The sequence below is a fragment of the Sminthopsis crassicaudata genome, chromosome 5 (assembly GCF_048593235.1).
Source record: "Sminthopsis crassicaudata isolate SCR6 chromosome 5, ASM4859323v1, whole genome shotgun sequence".
Classification (NCBI taxonomy): domain Eukaryota; kingdom Metazoa; phylum Chordata; class Mammalia; order Dasyuromorphia; family Dasyuridae; genus Sminthopsis; species Sminthopsis crassicaudata.
In genome coordinates this window covers 268,360,437-268,381,190 of record NC_133621.1, presented here as the reverse complement: position 1 = coordinate 268,381,190, position 20,754 = coordinate 268,360,437, and the positions used below count along the sequence as shown (strand labels likewise).

The following is a 20,754-nucleotide window of genomic DNA, read 5'->3' as shown; positions in this document are numbered from 1 at the left end:
TCAGCCAGTTTTCTCACTCTGTCTCTATAGCTACATTGAGCTCTTAGATGTCCAACTTTTCCCCATTGAAAACATCGATGGGTTTGTCTAGAAGTCCTTTGTCAAGAGGGACCCTGTCTTTCCATGTTCATCATTGTCTGAGTATAATAAGCATTGGTGCTCACTGTAGTACAGCATCTTATGATCTCCTCTAAAGGAGGATCTTTGTGTAGTCCACATGTAATTCTCTTGTAAACCTCATTGGCATTTTCCATAGGCAAATGTCTAGTCATTATTTTCATAGTTGCATCCTCTCCAATAGTTCTTGTGACAGCAGTTTGCAGATGTCCCACAAAATCCGCAAAAGTTTCATTGGGACTTTGCTCTATTTTTTTCAAGGCTTCCCTTCTATCTTTTTTGTCTGGGGAGGGAACCCTAAGCTTTTGTTTCAGCCATGGCGATCTGCTCATAAACTGGTAATTAATATGTTTTGAATTTCTCCATACTGGCCTTCACCAGCTAGATGGTCAAAAGTGAATTGTGTATTAACTCCTGTTTCCCTATTATGTCTGACTTGAATCCTGCATAATTCATGATACTCCAAAAGCCACAACAAGTTTTGTCCAGGTTCTAAACATGTCCTTGCTATGGGTTTCCAATCATTTGGGGTTAGGATTTCATAAGCCAAACTATCTAGTAACATCTTAACATAAGATGATGTAGCCCCATAAAGAGTGCAACCTTTTTTCAAATCCTTAATTTTATCCAAATCAAAGGAGTATATCTTCTCCTTTTTTGACCTGAAGAGTCAAGCTCTTCAATCACAGGGTATGCATCTATAAAATCACTTACATTTTGTACTTTTCTCTTAGCCTTAACCAATGCTTTTTCTAATCTTGCCATAGGCTGCTTCACAGGCCATTCTGTTTGTATCACTGCCTCTTCCCCTCCTCCTCCTTCCTCCACCCATGAAGGGTTAATTGAGGTAGGAGGAGATGGGAAATGCTCCTGTTGCTCAGAATTGTACTTAACTCCATTGTTACCTGATTCATCCTTTTCACCTAGTTTAGTTGGGCCCTCCCCCTCCTGTTTTTTTTTTCTTCCTTTTCTTTAGTTTAACACTTTTAAAAGCCACTTGGATTAAACTGTACATACAAAAAGTGTATCTTTGGAAATTAAATTTAGTTTGGAATTGTAGTGTTCACCTAGTTCCTCTCGTACTAATTCCCACTCGTCAAGATCCCATTCTTTTCCCATAGAAAAACAAGGACATATGACCTGCACAGTTTTTAAAAGTTCAGTGATCTCCAACATTATAATCCAAAATTATAAAATTATAATTATTATAATATATATAAATAATTGAAATTGGCTTTTCATAACCTTGACAATGCTCTCTAAACATTTTCCTTGAACAGAAACAGAAGTCTGTTTTATAAAAATTTGCCCCATTTCACTGAAATTCTACTTTAGCTCCTTTACACAGTTTCCTTGTTACTCACTCTTATTTCTGGGCCAGAGAGATTTTTCCACCGAAATCTGACTTGAAGGCTTTTCCACTGGAATCAGGATCATGTCTGTCCCACATTCGGGCACCAAAGTGTAATGTTCCCTTTTCTCTAAATTGTAGATCGTTTTCTTGGGGCAGATTTCTTGGGGAGCTTCTGGAGGCAGCCTTGGCTTCAGTTCAGTTCAATAATCCCAAAATGCAGGCAGGAGTTAAAGTCCTTTACTGTCTCTTTCCAAATCTTATCTCCAGATCCTTCATTTTCTCCTTCAAGCCTTGTCTCCTTCACTTGGGGCTTAGCTAGCTTTCTATAGGCCTTCCTCTCTCTTTGGTTCCCGATGAGCTCTTGTCAGAATGTCACCAGCCAGCACGAATGTCTAAGTGGGAATGAAATCTTGACTCCTTTTCCCTGAATCCTGGCTCATTATATCCTCCCAGAGAATGGGATTGTAGGTACTCCCTGGGCTTGTGAGAGCTCCTTAAAAGTATGCTCTCTTTAAAGTGTGAAAGGTGTGAACTCTGAACTAGAGAATTGTTAAATGCCATGCTAAAAGAGATAATTATATCCATTCCAGTGACTTAGCACCTTGTAAGAATCCTAACACACAAGGAGTTAGTGTGTGAGAAGGCTGGTGAGAAGAATCACATGATACAAAGAAGATTAATATTGGGAACATTTCTTCCTATTTTTGTCCAAAACATGATGGAGAATCAAATAAATGAAGGAGCCAAATACCAGATGAGAGTGATTTCTAATGTGACAAATTCACATGAGACATTTACCCCATCCCCAAAGGATGTCATTAAAGTGAAAGAGCACATGGGTTAAATTAAATATGATTAAACAGGGTGCTTTCAGGGACATGGATTTTTAAAGTCTGAGAGAATAGGGAAGGAAAGGCTCCTACAGGAAATTGACATCTTTTTGTATAAGATTATGCTTGTTAATAGGAACTGGATGGACTTGTTTCAGCATTTACATTATTCCTGATAATGGAGACAGGATGAGCTCTTTTATGATAGTATAAGAAAAGAAGAGCAGGAGAAGGATCTGAATTAAAGGAGAAGAAAATGACTTGTGAAGATAAATTGGAAACCTAAATTCTGATGAATTTTGAAAAAAAGGTCAAAAGTTTGAACGTTAATAGGAAAGAAATTCAGGAACCCTTAAAAAACTGATGTTACATGATTGAGCTGAAGGAGAAAGACTATCCATCAAAAAGAGGAAAATAACATGAGTCCAAGGAGAAAGATTTGAAGAGAAGCAGTAGGACATGGTTCAAGTTTCCCCATTGTCACATAATTGATTTGTGACCTCCAAGAAGTCAACAAATTCTTGAATGTCTGTCAAGCAACTCTGTGACATGTACTACTTGCCTATCTTGCATTATTTCCTCTCTGGAAGTTCTCTGTAACAGACAATCACAATTTATATACTTCATCCTACTTTAATTATGGCTCCCACCTTCCCTTTTCACCCCATGTGAATGTATAAATCTGGAGCTGAAACTCCTGAAAGTAGATGACCACAGCAACTGTACAAAATGCTGATAAGAAAAATTAAAAAAAAGATAAAAGTTTAATTAAAAAAAAACTTTTCAAGATGCAAAAATAAGTGCTTATTACCAATGATAGATAAGATTTATTACTTTTATATTCTGTATTTTATGTGATTTACTAAAACCATGGAAAAGGATATGGTGCCATGAGATAATATATAGAAAGTGTTGTAAAAAGTTTAAAGTGCTAAATGTTAAGCATTGTTGTTATTTTTAACTTTGTCATTTTACAGTAATTTTACATTTTACATTAAGTTTATTATTCTACAATATTTTTGTATCTTATAGAAAAAAGTACAGATGAGTGCAGATGCTCTGGAGGAACTCAATCATCTGACACAGGTACTTAGGATTATGATGTGGCTTCCTCAAACTATAAGAATATTATATTATGTTGATTTAATGTAAGAATATTTTTTTAAAAAATTTTTTCTAACACAATGCCAGCATTAAACAGAACCCAAAGATGTGTTTATATCAAAGAATTTATCACTTAAGTTCTATTCCATTGACCCATAGTAGAAGAGAAGTGATTTTGGGTTCTTGGAGGCCTTGATAATTGAGTCTAATCTCCGGCAAATTTCACCAAGCTTATGTTTGATTCAGGCTGATGATTTTCAGTCATAGAATTTCTCAAGGATGATATACTATTTGTTTCAATGCATTAAAAAGTACCTATTATAGACCCTAAAAAAAGAACACCAAGGAATATTGTGGCTAAGCTGCAGAATTACCACACAAAGGAGAAAATCCTGCAAGACAAAAACAATTTAAATACCAAGGTGCCACAATAAGGGTCACTCAAGATCTGGCTGCCTCCACATTAAAAGATAGAAGGGCCTGGAACCTGATATTCCGTAAGGCAAAAGATCAAGGACTGCAACCAAGAATGAACTACCCAGCTAAGTTTAGCATCTTTTTCCATGGAAGAAGATGGTCATTCAGTGAAATAGAGGAATTCTATATGTTTCTAAGAAAAAAACCAGACTCAAACAAAAAATTTGATCTACATCCACAAGACTGAAGAGAAACAGAAAAAGGTACACAGAACCCTTGAGAACTGTAACTCTGTTGTAGGTATATAAAAAGTAGTCAAGGATAATTTGATTTTACTGATATAAAAGAAAAAAAGGGGGGGTGTAGTAAAGGGAAGGAGGTTGTTTCAGAAAAAGGGGAAGGGATGATAAAAAGAGGGAAACTACATCCCAGGAAGAGGCATAGAAAATACACCTTATCTGAGGGAACTTAGTGAGGGGGAGAATCATTGTGTGAATCTTACTCTCATCAGGAGAGGTTCAAAGAGTAAATAATTAACATATTTGTTTTTCAGAGAATTTTCTCTCACCTCATTAAAAGGGGGGATAGGAAAAGGTAAAAGACAAAGGAGAATAAGTGAAGGGACTTGGAGGGAGGGGGGAGGGATACTAAAAAAAATGGGAGGGTTGCACGTCACAAGGGGGGTCTGTAAATTAAATATCGGGGAGGGGGATCAGGGGGGTCAAGGGAAAAAGCATAATCTGGGGATAATATGATGGCAGGAAATACAGAATTAGTAATTTTAACTGTAAATGTAAATGGGATGAACGATCCCATCAAATGGAGACGGATAGCAGATTGGATCAAAAATCAGAACCCTACACTATGTTGTCTAAAAGGAAACACACTTAAAGCAGGGAGATACATACAGAGTAAAGGTAAAAGGTTGGAACAGAGCCTATTATGCTTCAGGTAAAGCGAAAAAAGCAGGGGTAGCTATCCTTATCTCAGATCAAGCAAAAGCAGAAGTAGATCTCGTTAAAAAAGATAAGGAAGGAAACTATATCCTGCTGAAAGGTAGCATAAATAATGAAGCCATATCAATACTAAACATATATGCACCAAGTGGTATAGCATCTAACTTTCTAAAGGAAAAGTTAAGAGAGTTGCAAGAAGAAATAGACAGTAAAACTATAAAAGTGGGAGATCTCAACCTTGCACTCTCAGATTTAGACAAATCAAACCACAAAACAAACAAGAAAGAAATTGAAAAAGTAAATAGAACATTAGAAAAACTAGGTATGATAGACCTTTGGAGAAAACTGAATGGCAATAGAAAGGAATATACTTTCTTCTCAGCAGTTCATGGATCCTATACAAAAATAGACCATATATTAGGACACAAAGATCTCAAAATTAAATGTAGGAAGGCAGAAATAGTAAATGCCTTCTTCTCAGACCACAATGCAATAAAAGCTACATTCAGTAAAAAGTTAGGGGTAAATAGACCAAAAAGTAATTGGAAACTGAATAATCTCATCTTAAAGAATGACTGGGTGAAAGAGCAAATTATAGAAACAATTAACAATTTCACCCAAGATAATCACAATGATGAGACATCATACCAAAATCTTTGGGATGCAGCTAAAGCAGTAATAAGGGGAAATTTTATATCTTTAGAGGCTTATTTGAAGAAAATAGAGAAAGAGAAGATTAACGAATTGGGCTTACAACTTAAAAGGCTAGAAAAGACCAAATTATAAACCCCCAACCAAAAATTAAATTTGAAATACAAAAATTAAAAGGAGAAATCAATAATATTGAAAGTAAAAAAAAACTATTGAATTAATGAATAAAACCAAGAGTTGGTTTTATGAAAAAGCCAATAAAATATATAAACCTTTGGTAAATTTGATCAAAAAAAAAAGAAAGAGGAAAATCGAATTGATAGTCTTACAAATGAAAAGGGGGATCTTTCCACCAATGAAGAGGAAATTAGAGAAATAATGAGTTACTTTGCCCAACTTCATTGCAATAAATTTGATAACTTAAGTGAAATGGATGACTTCCTCCAAAAATATAGGCTCCCTAGATTAATAGAGGAGGAGATAAATTGCTTAAATAGTCCCATTTCAGAAAAAGAAATAGAACAAGCTATTAATCAACTCCCCAGGAAAAAATCCCCAGGGCCAGATGGATTCACATGTGAATTCTACCAAACATTTAAAGAACAACTAACTCCAATGCTATATAAACTATTTGAAAAAATAGGGGATGAAGGAGTCCTACCAAACTCCTTTTATGACACAGACATGGTACTGATACCTAAACCATTTAGATCGAAAACTGAGAAATAAAATTATAGACCAATCTCCTTAATGAATATTGATGCTAAAATCTTAAATAAGATATTAGCAAAAAGACTACAGAAAATCATCTCCAGGATAATACACTATGATCAAGTAGGATTTATTCCAGGAATGCAGGGCTGGTTTAATATTAGGAAAATTATTAATATAATTGACCATATTAATAATCAAATTAATAAGAACCATATGATCATCTCAATAGATGCAGAAAAAGCATTTGACAAAATCCAACATCCATTCCTACTAAAAACTCTTGAGAGTATAGGAATAAATGGACTATTCCTTAGAATAATCAGGAGCATATGTTTAGGACCTTCAGTAAGCATAATATGCAATAGAAATAAACTGCAACCTTTCCCAGTAAGATCAGGAGTGAAACAAAGTTGCCCACTATCACCATTACTATTCAATATAGTACTAGAAACGCTATCCTCAGCAATAAGAGCCGAGAAAGAGATTCAAGGAATTAGAGTAGGAAATGAGGAAATCAAACTATCACTTTTTGCAGATGACATGATGGTATACTTAGAGAACCCCAAAGACTCTCTAAAAAGCTACTAGAAATAATTCAAAATTTCAGCAATGTGGCAGGATACAAAATAAATCCACATAAATCCTCGGCATTTTTATATATCACTAACAAAATGCAACAGCAAGAGATACAAAGAGAAATTCCATTCAAAATAACGGTCGATAGTATAAAATATTTGGGAATATATCTACCAAAGGAAAGTCAGGAATTATATGAGCAAAATTACAAAACACTTGCCACAAAAATAAAATCAGATTTAAATAATTGGAAAGACATTCAGTGCTCTTGGATAGGCCGAGTGAATATAATAAAGATGACAATACTCCCCAAACTAATCTATTTATTTAGTGCTATACCAATCAGACTCCCAAGAAACTATTTCAATGGCCTAGAAAAAATAACAACAAAATTCATATGGAAGAATAAAAGGTTGAGAATTGCAAGGGAACTAATGAAAAAAAAAAAAAAACTCAGAGGAAGGTGGTCTAAGTGTACCTGATCTAAAGCTATATTATATAGCAGCAGTCACCAAAACCATTTGGTATTGGCTAAGAAATAGACTGGTAGATCAGTGGAACAGATTAGATACAAAGGACAAAAAAGGGTACATCTATAGCAATCCAATCTTTGACAAACCCAAAGATACCAACATTAGGGATAAAAATTCATTATTCGGAAAAAACTGTTGGGAAAACTGGAAATTAATATGGCAGAAATTAGATATGGATCCACACTTAACACCATATACCAAGATAAGATCAAAATGGGTCCATGATTTAGGCATAAAGAATGAGATCATAAATAGATTAGAGGAACAGGGAATAGTCTACCTCTCAGACCTGTGGAGGAGGAAGGAATTTATGACCAGAGGAGAATTAGAGATCATTATTGATCACAAAATAGAAGATTTTGATTACATCAAACTAAAAAGTTTCTGTACAAACAATACTAATGCAAACAAGATTAGAAGGGAAGTAACAAATTGGGAAAATATTTTTAAAAACAAAGGTTCTGACAAAGGTCTCATTTCCAAAATATATAGAGAACTGACCCTAATTTATAAGAAACCGAACCATTCTCCAATTGATAAATGGTCAAAGGATATGAACAGACAATTCTCAGAGGAAGAAATTGAAACTATATCCACTCACATGAAAGAGTGTTACAAATCACTACTGATCAGAGAAATGCAAATTGAGACAACTCTGAGATACCACTACACACCTGTCAGATTGGCTAAGATGACAGGAACAAATAACGATGAATGTTGGAGGGGATGTGGGGAAACTGGGACACTAATACATTGCTGGTGGAATTGCGAAAGAATCCAGCCATTCTGGAGAGCAATCTGGAATTATGCCCAAAAAGTTATCAAACTGTGCATACCCTTTGACCCAGCAGCGCTACTACTGGGCTTATATCCCAAAGAAATACTAAAGAGCGGAAAGAGACATATATGTGCCAAAATGTTTGTGGCAGCTCTTTTTGTTGTAGCTAGAAACTGGAAGATGAATGGATGTCCATCTTTTGGAGAATGGTTGGGTAAATTATGGTATATTAAGGTTATGGAATATTATTGCTCTGTAAGAAATGACCAGCAGGAGGAATACAGAGAGGCCTGGAGAGACTTCCATCAACTGATGCTGAGTGAAATGAGCAGAACCAGAAGATCACTATACACTTCAACAACAATACTTTATGAGGATGTATTCTGATGGAAGTGGAAATCTTCAACATAAAGAAAAGCCAACTCACTTCCAGTTGATCAATGATGGACAGAGGTAGCTACACCCAGAGAAGAAACACTGGGAAGTGAATGTAAATTGATAGCACTAATATCTGTCTGCCCAGGTTGCATGTACCTTCGGAATCTAATGTTTATTGTGCAACAAGAAAATGATATTCACACACATGTATTGTATCTAGACTATATTGTAACACATGTAAAATGTATGGGATTGCATGTCATCGGGGGGAGGGAATAGAGGGAGGGGGGGATAATTTGGAAAAATTGAATACAAGGGATAATATTATAAATATATATATATATATATAATAAAAATTTATTAATTTAAAAAAAAGTACCTATTATAAACCAAATAAACAAATTTTAGATGAAACATAATCCTGAGCCACAATGGCAGAGTGAAGCTGGAAATCTGGTCCAGAAGCCACATGAAACCAAGTCTCTGAACAGAGTCTAATCAAATGAAACTACTCTCCAGTCAGGATAGATTAGAAAAACTAAAGAAAGGTCAGTTTCACTGGAGTGAAAAGGATGTTCAGTCCAGCTTAGACAGAGTCTGGAAAACACAGTGAGGGAGTATTAATTTCAACAGATCAGCAACTGAGACACTCAGTCCTGGTTAAGGATACCAGTGGAGTAACCCTCAGTCCCAGCTAAGAAGAGAAATTATGGGAAATCATGCTTTTCTTAAAGAGAGAAAGAAAAGCTACCTCCTGCAAATACAGAGTGTTCTTGTGCTCAAACCCAGGAAGCTTGAAACAGTGCCTCCTTTAGGAGAAGAGCTCAACCATATAAGTTTAAAAAAAACGAGAGAGAGAGAGAGAGAGAGAGAGAGAGAGAGAGAGAGAGAGAGAGAGAGAGAGAGAGAGAGAGAGAGAGAGAGAGAGGAGAGAGGAGAGAGGAGAGAGGAGAGAGGAGAGAGGAGAGAGAGAAGAGAGAGAGAGAGAGAAAGAGAAAGAGAGTGTGGAAATGCAAAAAAAGGAAAGAAAATAAACAAGAAACATAAAAGAATCTTGACCATAGAAAGCTACTATGATGATAGGGAAGAGCAAAGCAACAACTGAAACAAGGGACAAAATAGCCATAGAGGAAATGAAAAGAATGGTATGAATTGGGCTCAAGGCCAAAGAGACTTCTTCTTCTTGCTCATCAAAAAGATAGAGAGGCAAAATAAAGAATGATAAAGAATGAGAGATACAAAGGGAGTTCAACAGTTTGTAAAAGGGAATTCCTTTAAAAATATAATTGTCCAAAGGAAAAAAAGAAAAGAAAAAAGAAAAAAGAAAAAAAATACTGGAAAGTAGAACTAACCAAACGGGAAAAAAAGGGATGCAAAAGGTGAAGAAAATCACAAAGTAAAAATTAGAATGGGGCAAATGGAAGGTAACGATTTCAGGAATCAATCAAACTAAAAGGAATGAAAAAATGAAAGAAAATGTAAAATATCTGCAAAGAGACTAGAAGGCCATGATTGAAAAGAGCATTCATGGACAGCATTATCAAAGAAAACTGTCCTGATATTCTAGAAATGGGGAGAATAGTTATTAAAGAATCCATCAATATGGAAAGAGATCCCACAAGGAACACCCCAAGGATGCCAGAAGTATAATCCCAAGGAAAAATACTGCAAGATGCCAGACAAATGTAATTCAAGTAGGAAAGAGCTACAATCAGGATCATCCAGGATTTAGCAGTATATACAGTAAAAGATCTGAGGCCCGAAATACCATATTCCAGAAGACAAAGAACCTGGGGCTACAAGGAAGAATTAATTACTCAGTGAGTCTGAGTATTATCTTTGAGGGTAGGTGAAAGTTCTTCAAAGAATAGACTTCCTAGTGAAATAATTTTTATTGAAAAAAGCAGAATTAACAGTATTTAAAATTCAAACATAGGACTCAAAAGAAACCTAGAAAGGTAAACAGGGAAAAATACATTTAAATTTTATCCCTACATAGGAAAGTGATATTTGTAACTCTTGAGTGCTACATATATTATTGAAGCAGAGGTGAGGGAACAGAAGGTGTACTTTTGAATGGACTCTGATGTGATGATATTAAAAGAAAGAATACATTAAGGGGTAGGAAAAGGATTACTGGGAGAAGAGGACTAGGTAAAATGTGACAAATTAGATTACATGAAGATGCACAAAAGACCTATAAACATTCAAAGGAAACAGGGGGGGGGGTTAGCATATTCTAAGAGTGTATTTAATCAGTTTTGGTTCAAAGAGGGAATAACTTAGTCATTGAGTTGAATATAGAAATCGATATTACCCCTAAAGAAATAGGAGGAGAAAGGCGAAAGGGAAAAGAGGGACTTGATAGAAGGGAGGGCAGGTAGGGGGTGGGGTGGATTCATAAAACACTAGTACATATGGAAAAAGAGAACAAAAGTATATACAAGGAAAAATAGGATGGAGGAAATACTGAGCTGATAATCATAACTCTAACTGTGAATGGGATGAACTCTGCCATAAAATGTAAGTGAATAGCTGAGTAGATTAAAAAACAGAATCCTACAATGTGTTGTTTACAAGAAACACATTTGACACAGAGCTACAGAGTAAAATGGAGCAAAATTTATTATGCTTCAACTGGAGTAATAAAACTGGAGTAATCATCCTGATTTCAGATAAAGCAAAAATAAATAGGAATTTATTTAAAAGAGATGAAGAAGGAAAGTACATCTTGTTAAACGATACCATAAACAATGAAGTAGGAATAATTTTAAATCTATATGCATAAAATTCTAGAACATTCAATTTCTTAGAGAAGATATTAAGCCAGTTACAAAAATAAACTAAAAAACGATTCTACTGGGGGACCTTAACCTTCCCCTCACTGAATCAGACAAAGCTAATCACAAAATAAAACAAATCAGGGAAGTTAATGAGGGAAGAATCTTAGAAAACCTAGATATGATAGACCTCTGGAGAAAACTGAATAGGGACATAAAGGAATAGATCTTTTTCTTGGCAATATATAGCACCTACACAAAAATTGACCATGGGGGGAAAAAAAGCTCACAATCAAATGCAGAAAGGCAGAAATGATACATGCTTCCTTTTCAGACCATGAGGCAATAAAAATTATATTCAATAAAAGGTCAGGAAAAGATAGACTAAAATCCAATTGGAAAGTAAATAATCTAATTCTAAATAGTGTGTCAAACAACAATTCACAGACAGAATCCATAATTTATTCCAAGAGAATGACAATGAGAAAATGTACCAAAACCTATGGGATGCAGCCAAAGCAGTTCTTAGGGGAAATGTTATATATATACCTACATTATAACACACACATATATGCATATATATGTATGTATATGTATATGTGTGTATGTATATATGTATGTATATATACATATATATATGTGTATATATATATATATACACACATATATGTGTGTGTGTGTATATACACACAGTTAACATGAATAAAATAGAGAAAGGGATCAATGGATTGGGCATGTAACTAAAAAAAAAGCTAGCAAAAGAACAAATTAAAAACGTCCCTTTAAATACCAAATTAGAAATTCTGAAATTCAAAAGAAGGAATAATAAAATTTAAAGAAAACTATTGAATTAATGAAACTAAGTTGGTTTTAAGAAAACAAATGAACAAAATGGGTGAACCTTTGGTGAATTTGATTAGAAAAAAGGAAAGAAGAAAATCAAATTATCAGCATCAAAAATGAAAAGAATAAACTTACCACCAATGAAAAAGATATTAAAGGAATAATTAGGAACTATTTTACCCAAATGTATGCCAGCAACTCTGGATATCTTAACAGAAATAGATGAATATTACAACAACAGTATACATTGCTCAATTTAACAGTAGAGAAATTAAGTAACTTAAATAGTCCTATTTTAGATAAAGAAATTGAACAAGGCATCAATGATCTCCCTAAAAAAAAAATTAAAAAAACTTCCACAGTTAGATGGATTCCCAAGTAAATTCTACCAAATATTTAAAGAACAATTAATTCCAATACTGTGTAAACTTTTTGGGAAAAAAGGCTAAGAAGTTCTGTCAAATTCCTTCAGTGACACAAATATGGAAATAATAAGCTAAACTAGGATGAGTCAAAACAGAAAATTACACATTGATCTCCCTAGTGAATATAATATCTTAAATAAAATATTAGCAAAGAGATTATAGCAAAACTTCATCAGTGTGGGGAGCAAGTATGAAGTAAGGAAATGGTGAAGAACTTACAGCAATGTTAAATTCCTTTTCTGTATTCTATCTTCTCTAGGTCTCTGTGACCTGCATAGGTATGTTCAATGTTTAGGCTACTAATTGCTTAGATTTTTTAATGACATTTATGTCTGTCCAGGCTATCAATGTTTATTTAGGCTGCTAATTGTTTAGTTTTTGAGATATATGATGACATTCAATTAACTGGTGGGGAAGGAGGGGGGCACCTATCTCTTGATGTTCCCCAAACCCATGATGTAATCCTTTTGCAATTAATCCTATGAAAACTGTATATATTCCCTTAGTCCTTTAGCCCTTCTACCGTGAGCTTGCTTTCTTTCCCTCCTCATGGTGGAATTGCTCATTCTCATGAGAATTTGTTAAATAAACAACTTTTCTGCTTTTTACTTTGAGAGGTCTCTGAAAAGTCATTTTTGGATAGGATTTTCTATCCGTCACAGTTTGGGGGCTCAGTCCGGGATGAGTCTTTGGGGGAGATGGCTGCACATCCCAAACGGAGATAGGCGTGCCCATGGATAGTTTTTTTCCCGTGTTCTCTGGCTCTGAGTGTGTAGCCTCCCTCCCTCTCTGACAAAAGACCGGAGGCGGAGATACTCAGTGAAAAGCAGAATTGAAGATAAAAAGGAGAAATAGAGTCCTGAGGAGCCGGTGGTGGTCTAAGCAAACACGTGTTTCTCCAGGTGAGCTTAGAAATCTGGGGGTCTATTGGCTGGGTCAAGGGAGACCCGAGGGATTAGCCCTCCTCAAAATTGCTTTGTTCGGACTGTTTCTCTGACCCCAAGGGAAGGATTTCCTAAGATGATTCTCTCTGGAGTGACCACTGCAGCAAGACAATTGGTCTTTGCTGACAATTTGGTTTGAGACCAAGTTGGGAAAATGGGATAGAAGCAGTCAAAAGAATTTGTCAGGACGGTAGCTAGGTATTAAAAGAATTGTAAAAGATGAAAATAAGAGCTCTACTTGTGTCTGTGTATGTATGTTTGTGCTTTGTATTGTTTTTATCCCGTGTTAAAAGTTAGCAAGTTCATAAGAGATAAAGTGTTCAGCCTCTGTCTTGCAGGCTTAGAGAAATAAAATAGCAGGCTGAATTGCTGGGAGTTGGGATTCAGTCAGAGTAGTAATTCTTTCAGAGTGGCTCAGAATGCATTGGTCTTAAATCATGCAATATCTAGGCATTCTCTGGGAAGGCAGAGAGATGCACTAAATGGGCTTGGAAGTTTAGAGAAACTCCGTTTGGATTCTGGGAGGGAAGAATGTTCAAGGTGAAACATTCTCTCCAGGGGCAGGGGTCCTGGGAAAAGCCCCTAGTCTGTTTGGCTGATTTAAAAGCCCTGTTAAGTTGTAAGAATAATGTTAAGAAGTTTGGAAATTGATTATTTGAAAATTTGTTCATGATTTTAAATCTTTTTAATCTGATGTACTAATTTGTAAGTAAATGGAACTTGGCTATTTTAAACTGGTGGGAGAGTTTTCTCTGAAAAGCAGATTTTCAAAGTCCGCTAAAGAGGAGTAATGGCAATACAATCTTATCTGCTTAATACTACCTGGGAAGCTTCCTACTAGTGGCCTTGAAGCAGAAGAAGGCAGAAGAAAAAAAAAGAAAGAAAAGAAAAACTATTTGGTTTGCTTCTGAAACATTGGGTAATTTGTTATCATTATGGGTTATGAATCTTGAAGTTTAAATTTAAAAAAAGGTGATTAAAGAAAAGGGACAAAAGAGATTGATTTACAAAAGTAATTAATAGTTTAAATGAAGCATCTAGTCAGAAGAGTTATTAGTTTGGAAGTGTTTAAAGTATGTCGAAGAAGGTTTAAGTAAATAAGCATTGGGAGGAGAGAGACAGAGATGGGACAGGAGAAAGAAGGTGATTTAAGAAGATTGATTAGTGGGAGCAAATGATTTCAAGAAGAAATCAGTGGGGAAAAGAAGGAACTTGTTGGAAAGTTAGTCCTGGAGAGATGACTGTGAGACGGGATGTATTTTTGCAGGAGGAGAACAGCAGTGGAAAGCTGCAGCCATTTTTGGCTGAAGAAAGCAAACTGATCTGGTTACTCATACAACATGTTAATTGAGTGAATATTTGTTTGTAAAATACATAATGGCTTTGTGTTTAATGAATACGATCAAAAATGTGATATATAATCTGAAAGGGCTATTTAAAAAAAGAGTTTAATTGATGTTTTTAAAAACTTTTCAGATTCTTTTCTGTGAAAATAGAGTTTTAATTCACTATATTGATGTCAATTATTTAGAGGGACTCCAAGGATAGTAGTTTTTGCCTTTGTCCTTTTGAAAATGTTTTTGTTATGGACAATATGTAGTTTATGATTTTTCTGTGTATTTGGTATTTAAAAAAAGCAAAATGATTGATATAATATTCAATTTATGGAACATCCACTTGAGTATGTAAGAATTGTGTGATCATTCTGGAATTAATTTCTTATTGTTAAAAGTCTTACAATATGTAGATGATCTTCTTGTGGCAGGGAAGAAAAAGAGTGGCCTTGTCCAAGTTACTATCAGTTTGTTAAGTTATTTAAGAGCACAGGATCTGAGAATTTCTTAAGAAACATTGTAATTTGTGAAATGTGAGGTAAAATATTTAGGTCATTGTATGAATGAAGGGAAAAAAGAAATTAGATCCTAAAATTACTTGAGGGAAAGAATGGAAACAGTAAAGGAAAGGGATTGGCACACAGGGCATTGGTCACTGAAATTTTGACTAATCTTATGTTGCCTAAGAATATTGCAGTGATTCATGTGCAGGGGCACCAAGGAGGACATTCATTTGAGCTAAGGAGAAACTGCTTTGCAGATGAGGAGGCAAAACGGTCTGGAGAAGAGGAATCTGTAAGTACAGAGGAGATGATGGTGCTAATTCTGGCATTTCTGCCTCCAATGCTTCCACCTTCCTTTATCGCAGAAGGGAAGCAGGAAACCCAAAGCCTTGGCGCTCAGGAGGATAAAGAGGGCACTGGCTCCTCCCTGAGGGCAGAGAGGTACCGATCACAGCAGGTATGAGACATGTACTCCGAACATTTACATCAGGGCAGTCATTGGGGTTTCCAAGGCCTGTGTGATATAGTGCTAAGTTTGTGGCACTGGTTTGTACATAATAGCAGGCAATTGGTCAGTGGGTGTCCTGTTTGTCAGAGTATGAATAGGGCGGCCCAATGACAAGTCCAAAAAGGAGGAAGGCCCCCTAGTATCAGGCCTTTCCAAAAGCATACAGGTGGACTTTACCAAGCTGCCATCAGTGGGGTGTCTCAGATATCTGCTGGTCGTAGTGGACCATCTGACCTCATGGGTGGAGGCCTTTCCCCTTACATGGGCAACTGCCTCAGCAGTTTGTAAAACTACTCCTTGAGCATATCATTCCGGGGTATAGGATGGTGGAGCAGGTAGATTCAGACCAAGGCACACATTTCATGGCTAAGATCCTCCAATCTGTGGCCCAATCATGGGACTTATATACCCCATGGCATCTTCCCTCATCAGGTAAAGTGGAAAGGATGGATAAGGAAATTAAACAGCAACTGACTAAATTGGAGTTAGAGACACAATTGCCCTGGACCAGGTACCTTCCCCTTGCCTTATTAAGAATTAGAACAAAACCCCGAAGGGATGTGGGATTATCACCTTATGAGTTATTGTATGGTCACCCTTATCTAAAAGGGATTCAAAATTCCTCCTTGGATGCAATGTTTGAGACCAAGGATTTGTTTTTAGGAAAATATGTCATGTCTTTATTGCAACATCTAAAAACTTTACACCTAAAAGGGCTTATTGTTCAGACTCCTCCCTTAGGATTCACAGTGCATAAGTTCCAGCTTGGAGACCAGGGTCCTGGTTCAGACATGGAAGGAGGACAAGCTGACCCTGAGCTGGAAAGGACCGTTCCAGATCCTGTTGACTTCAGATACAGCAACACGCACCAAAAAGATAGGTTGGGCACATCACATTCGAGTCAAAGGTCCCATGGATTTGCTAAAGAAGTGAGCAGTAGAGACTGATCCAGGAACATTAAAAGTGCAGCTGAGCAAAGACTGATTAATTGTGCATGTAAAATCTTTTTGACTTGTCTCATTTGGGGAACTGTCTTGGAACTTTTCTTGTTTGTACTAGATATTACAATTTATTGAACTGTATTGTTAGGAATTAGGGGTATTATATACTAGTAAGGAGAATTGGGTATGAACCAAACCCAAAGGGTTGGAGACTGTGCCTTGTATATGCATATATGCTTTTATGTGGGTACACCCTTTGTACTGGGACCTCGAGAGCTGTGTAGTAAAAGCATCACTGGACCCTGACTAGTACAGTTTAGGGAGATATTGCCTACATCAGACTGGTACAGGGCCATGGATGGGAGAAAGTAAGTGTACATGGACATTTACTTGCAGGTCAGAGAAGGGAGCTATCATAGACTACAGTAGGTATGTGAATAGATGGAATCAAACTAGTATAACTTGTTATGATGGATCAGTAATTCGCTGTATCCAAAGTTCTAATAGCTGGTGGTCTTGATTTGATGGTAGCTGGTGAAAACAACTTTTATGGTATGGACTAATTGCTATCACTGGTATTATATTGTTACCATTATGTTTACCCTGTATGATTACACTAATAACCAAAATAGTCCACCGATCTCTTTCAAAATTATTGCATCCAGAGGATGCTGTTAAAATGATGATTCTCCAGAAAAGAGGCTGGAGAGTGTTGGAAGGGGATAAATCTGATAGTGAACTTGATAAACAATGTATGAGCTTGTTAACTGACTTTGAGCAATGTGTAAGTTCTTAATAGAGCATGTGATAAAAATCACTTACATATTAGGAGTGGGGAGCTGTGGGGAGCAAGTATGAAGTAAGGATATTGTGAAGAACTTACAGCAATGTTAAATTCAATGTTTAGGCTACTAATTGCTTAGATTTTTTTATGACATTTATGTCTGTCCAGGCTATCGATGTTTATTTAGGCTACTAATTGTTTAGTTTTTGAGATATATGATGACATTCAATTAACTGGTGGGGAAGGAGGGGGGCACCTATCTCTTAATGTTCCCCAAACCCATGATGTAATCCTTTTGCAATTAATCCTATAAAAACTGTATATGTTCCCTTAGTCCTTTAGCCTTTCTACCTTGAGCTTGCTTTCTTTCCCTACTCACGGTGGAATTGCTCATTCTCATGAGAATTTGTTAAATAACTTCTGCTTTTTACTTTGAGAGGTCTCTGAGAAGTCATTTTTGGATAGGATTTTCAATCCTCACAGCAGGATAATACATTATGAGTAAGTGGGATTTATACCAGGAATGCAGGCCTGATTCAATATCAGGAAAACTATAGCTATATTCCATCATATCAATAACAAAAGCAACAGAAATCATATGATAATTTCAGTAGATACATTAAAAGCTTTTGACAAAATACAGTACCTATTCCTACTAAAAACAGAGAATCGGGATAAAGGGAATTTTTTTGAAAATATAAGCATTATCTATCTAAAACCAACAGACAGCATCATTTGCAATGGAGAGAACCTGGACACATTCCCAATAAGATCAGTGGGGAAACAAGAATGCCTCTTATCACCATTATGATTCAGTATTGCACTAGAAATATTGGCTTTAGCAGTAAGAAAAGAAAAATGAAAGGAATTAGAATAGGCAATAAGGAGACTACAAATCCTTGCAGATGACATGATATACTAGAATACTAGAAAATTATCCAAAAACTTCCTTGAAATAACAGTTTTACAAAGTTGCAGTGTATAAAATAAACCTGCACAAACCATCAGCATTTCTATATATTACTGACTAATTACAGCATCAAGAGATAAATTTCATTTAAAGTAATTGTAGACAAAATAATTGGGAGGGTTATAGGTAATGTCTAAGAGGTCAGTTAATTTGGTAATTTTGAGATTCCTAGTAACTTTGGAGGAGCAGTTACATTGAATAAGAAATAAATTGAATAATTTGAAGTCAGGTTAGAGGGGCTTAACCTGAGATTGAGAAGAGAAGAAGCAGAGCTGATGAGCATAGATGGCTTTTTCCATAACTTGAGAAAGGGCTTTAAAAAGGTGACAGCTTTAGAAGTAATCTGATCAATGAGGGCTTTTAAAAGATGGGGTAACATAGCGATGTTTGCAAAAAGGGAATATAGATTTGGAAATAGTGGAAATGATACATGATAGAGGATGAAATCTTTTGAAGAAGAAAAGTAGATCAAGTAGATCATTGTAAAGTGATAGCTCTTGTTAAGGAGATGGACTTGCCTTTTGACCCAAAATAGAAAAGGAGAGAGTGGAAGATATCTGAGTTATGTGAGATAAAAATAGGAGAAAAGGAAACTTTTAGTGAATAACCTGTTTTTTTTTTTTTTGTTTTTTTTGTTTTTTTCAGCGAAAAAAAAAAAAACTCTGCTGTTCATCAGCAGAGAGGGTAAGTTCAGGGGATGCAATAGAACACTTGGGGAGAAAAAACAAAGTTCATTATGACTGGATATGAGAATGAATAAACAAGGTAAGATTAGATTGATTGCTTTGCCATTGGCCCTAAGGATTCTTTATCCTTCAGGACAGTCTTTCAAAATCTGTGATCTCATTAGAGATTTAGTAACAATTTCTAAAATCTCTGTGATCCTGGGTCTTAGCATCTTTGTGCTCCATTATTTGCTCCATTATTTTCTGGAGCTAAGATTTTCAGTACCTTAAGAATCACTTGGGATATATCAAATACATAATTACATTCAAAGTAGACACTTTGTTTACCAACTTCTAACCAAATGTGTTGGGGTCCTCAGCTAGTGCAGAACTGCTGACACCAGTGGTCTGAGCACTTACCCACAGTTATTGTCGCCTCTACAAACTTTGGATGTTTCCGGATATTACAGAGTAGACAGACACCATTTATGCATTTAGAGAAGCTTTATTGAGTGGTTACATTATCTTACCTCTCCTTCCTCTCCTCTCTTTCCCTCTGCTGTCCTGTTCTTATACCCCTTTCATCTGCCCTTGCCAACGTGCCCCAGCAACAAGTATGTGTATAGCTTATTGTATCCAGGAGCCCAACTCCTGAGACGGTGGGAGCTATCTCGATTTGGTATGTGATCAATGCCTGTCCTGATGTGTCTACAGGGTATATCCCGGATGTGTAGTCAGCCAAGCAGAACATACACCTGAGGCCTCAACATCCATTCCCAAGAGAGTGCTGACCAAAAGCCACAGATCACAGACCACAGACCACAAGGGCCAGATTTGAACAAGACTTGTTTTTGCACAGAATTTTTGCTTACACAAATGAGGAATTGTGTGCAAGGTACACAATGAAAGGTCACAAAATTAATGCAGACTCTTGTTATTCTGTTCTCTAGCACTCTTGTGGCTATGTTCCCTAGCACGCAGGTGTTACTATTACTCCTCTTTCTCTTAGGATACTTAGTGAATCTACTTCCTGATCTTAAGTAGGCTGATTTTATAGACTTGTAACACTAGTTATCCTGATGTCCACTGCTTGCAAACAAAATGTCTTTCATTTTAGCCCTCCCCTAGAGTTTTCTATTACTCTTAAGAAGATTTGTAAGAAGATCGGAGCCAAGATGGCAGAGAATATACACGTGAATTTCTAAGCTCCCTACTACACTCAATACCAATTAGCTAACTCAGCCTCCAAAATAATGCTGGATAAAAAAATCACAAAGATTAAAAGCACAACTTACCAGCCGAAGAGAATCTGGAGTTTTGTCAGAAAAGGTTGGTCCAGAGGAGAGGAAAAAAAAAAAAAAAGGACCAGCACAGAGAGTGTTAGACTAAAGGCTAGCACATTGTGCCAAACGGGCTGGGAAAACTTATGGGGTTAGAATAGATACTGAGACAGAAGTCTCTAGCCTAGGCTAATAGCTCTACTGTGCTTGTAAAATAGCAGATCAGAAGAGAAATGAAAGCAACTTAAAAAAACAAACAAACAAACAAAAAAAGGCCCAAACCCCATACCAGAAGTGACCAACACTGATCTGGCAAAGCTGTGCGCCATATGCTTCTCCTTGAGGCAGTTGAGAACTTGCACAGCGGGG

At 36.2% G+C, this 20,754-nt stretch overlaps 1 long non-coding RNA gene across 1 annotated transcript in view; it reads left to right on the top strand.

The window, feature by feature from the left end:
- The window catches only part of LOC141544606 (uncharacterized), a 78,084-nt gene that overhangs the window by 13,965 nt on the left and 43,365 nt on the right, over positions 1-20,754 (top strand). Inside the window, exon 2 of the long non-coding RNA XR_012482693.1 lies at positions 3,334-3,387. This is a non-coding gene — a long non-coding RNA (uncharacterized LOC141544606). The remainder of the gene's footprint in view (positions 1-3,333; positions 3,388-20,754) is intronic.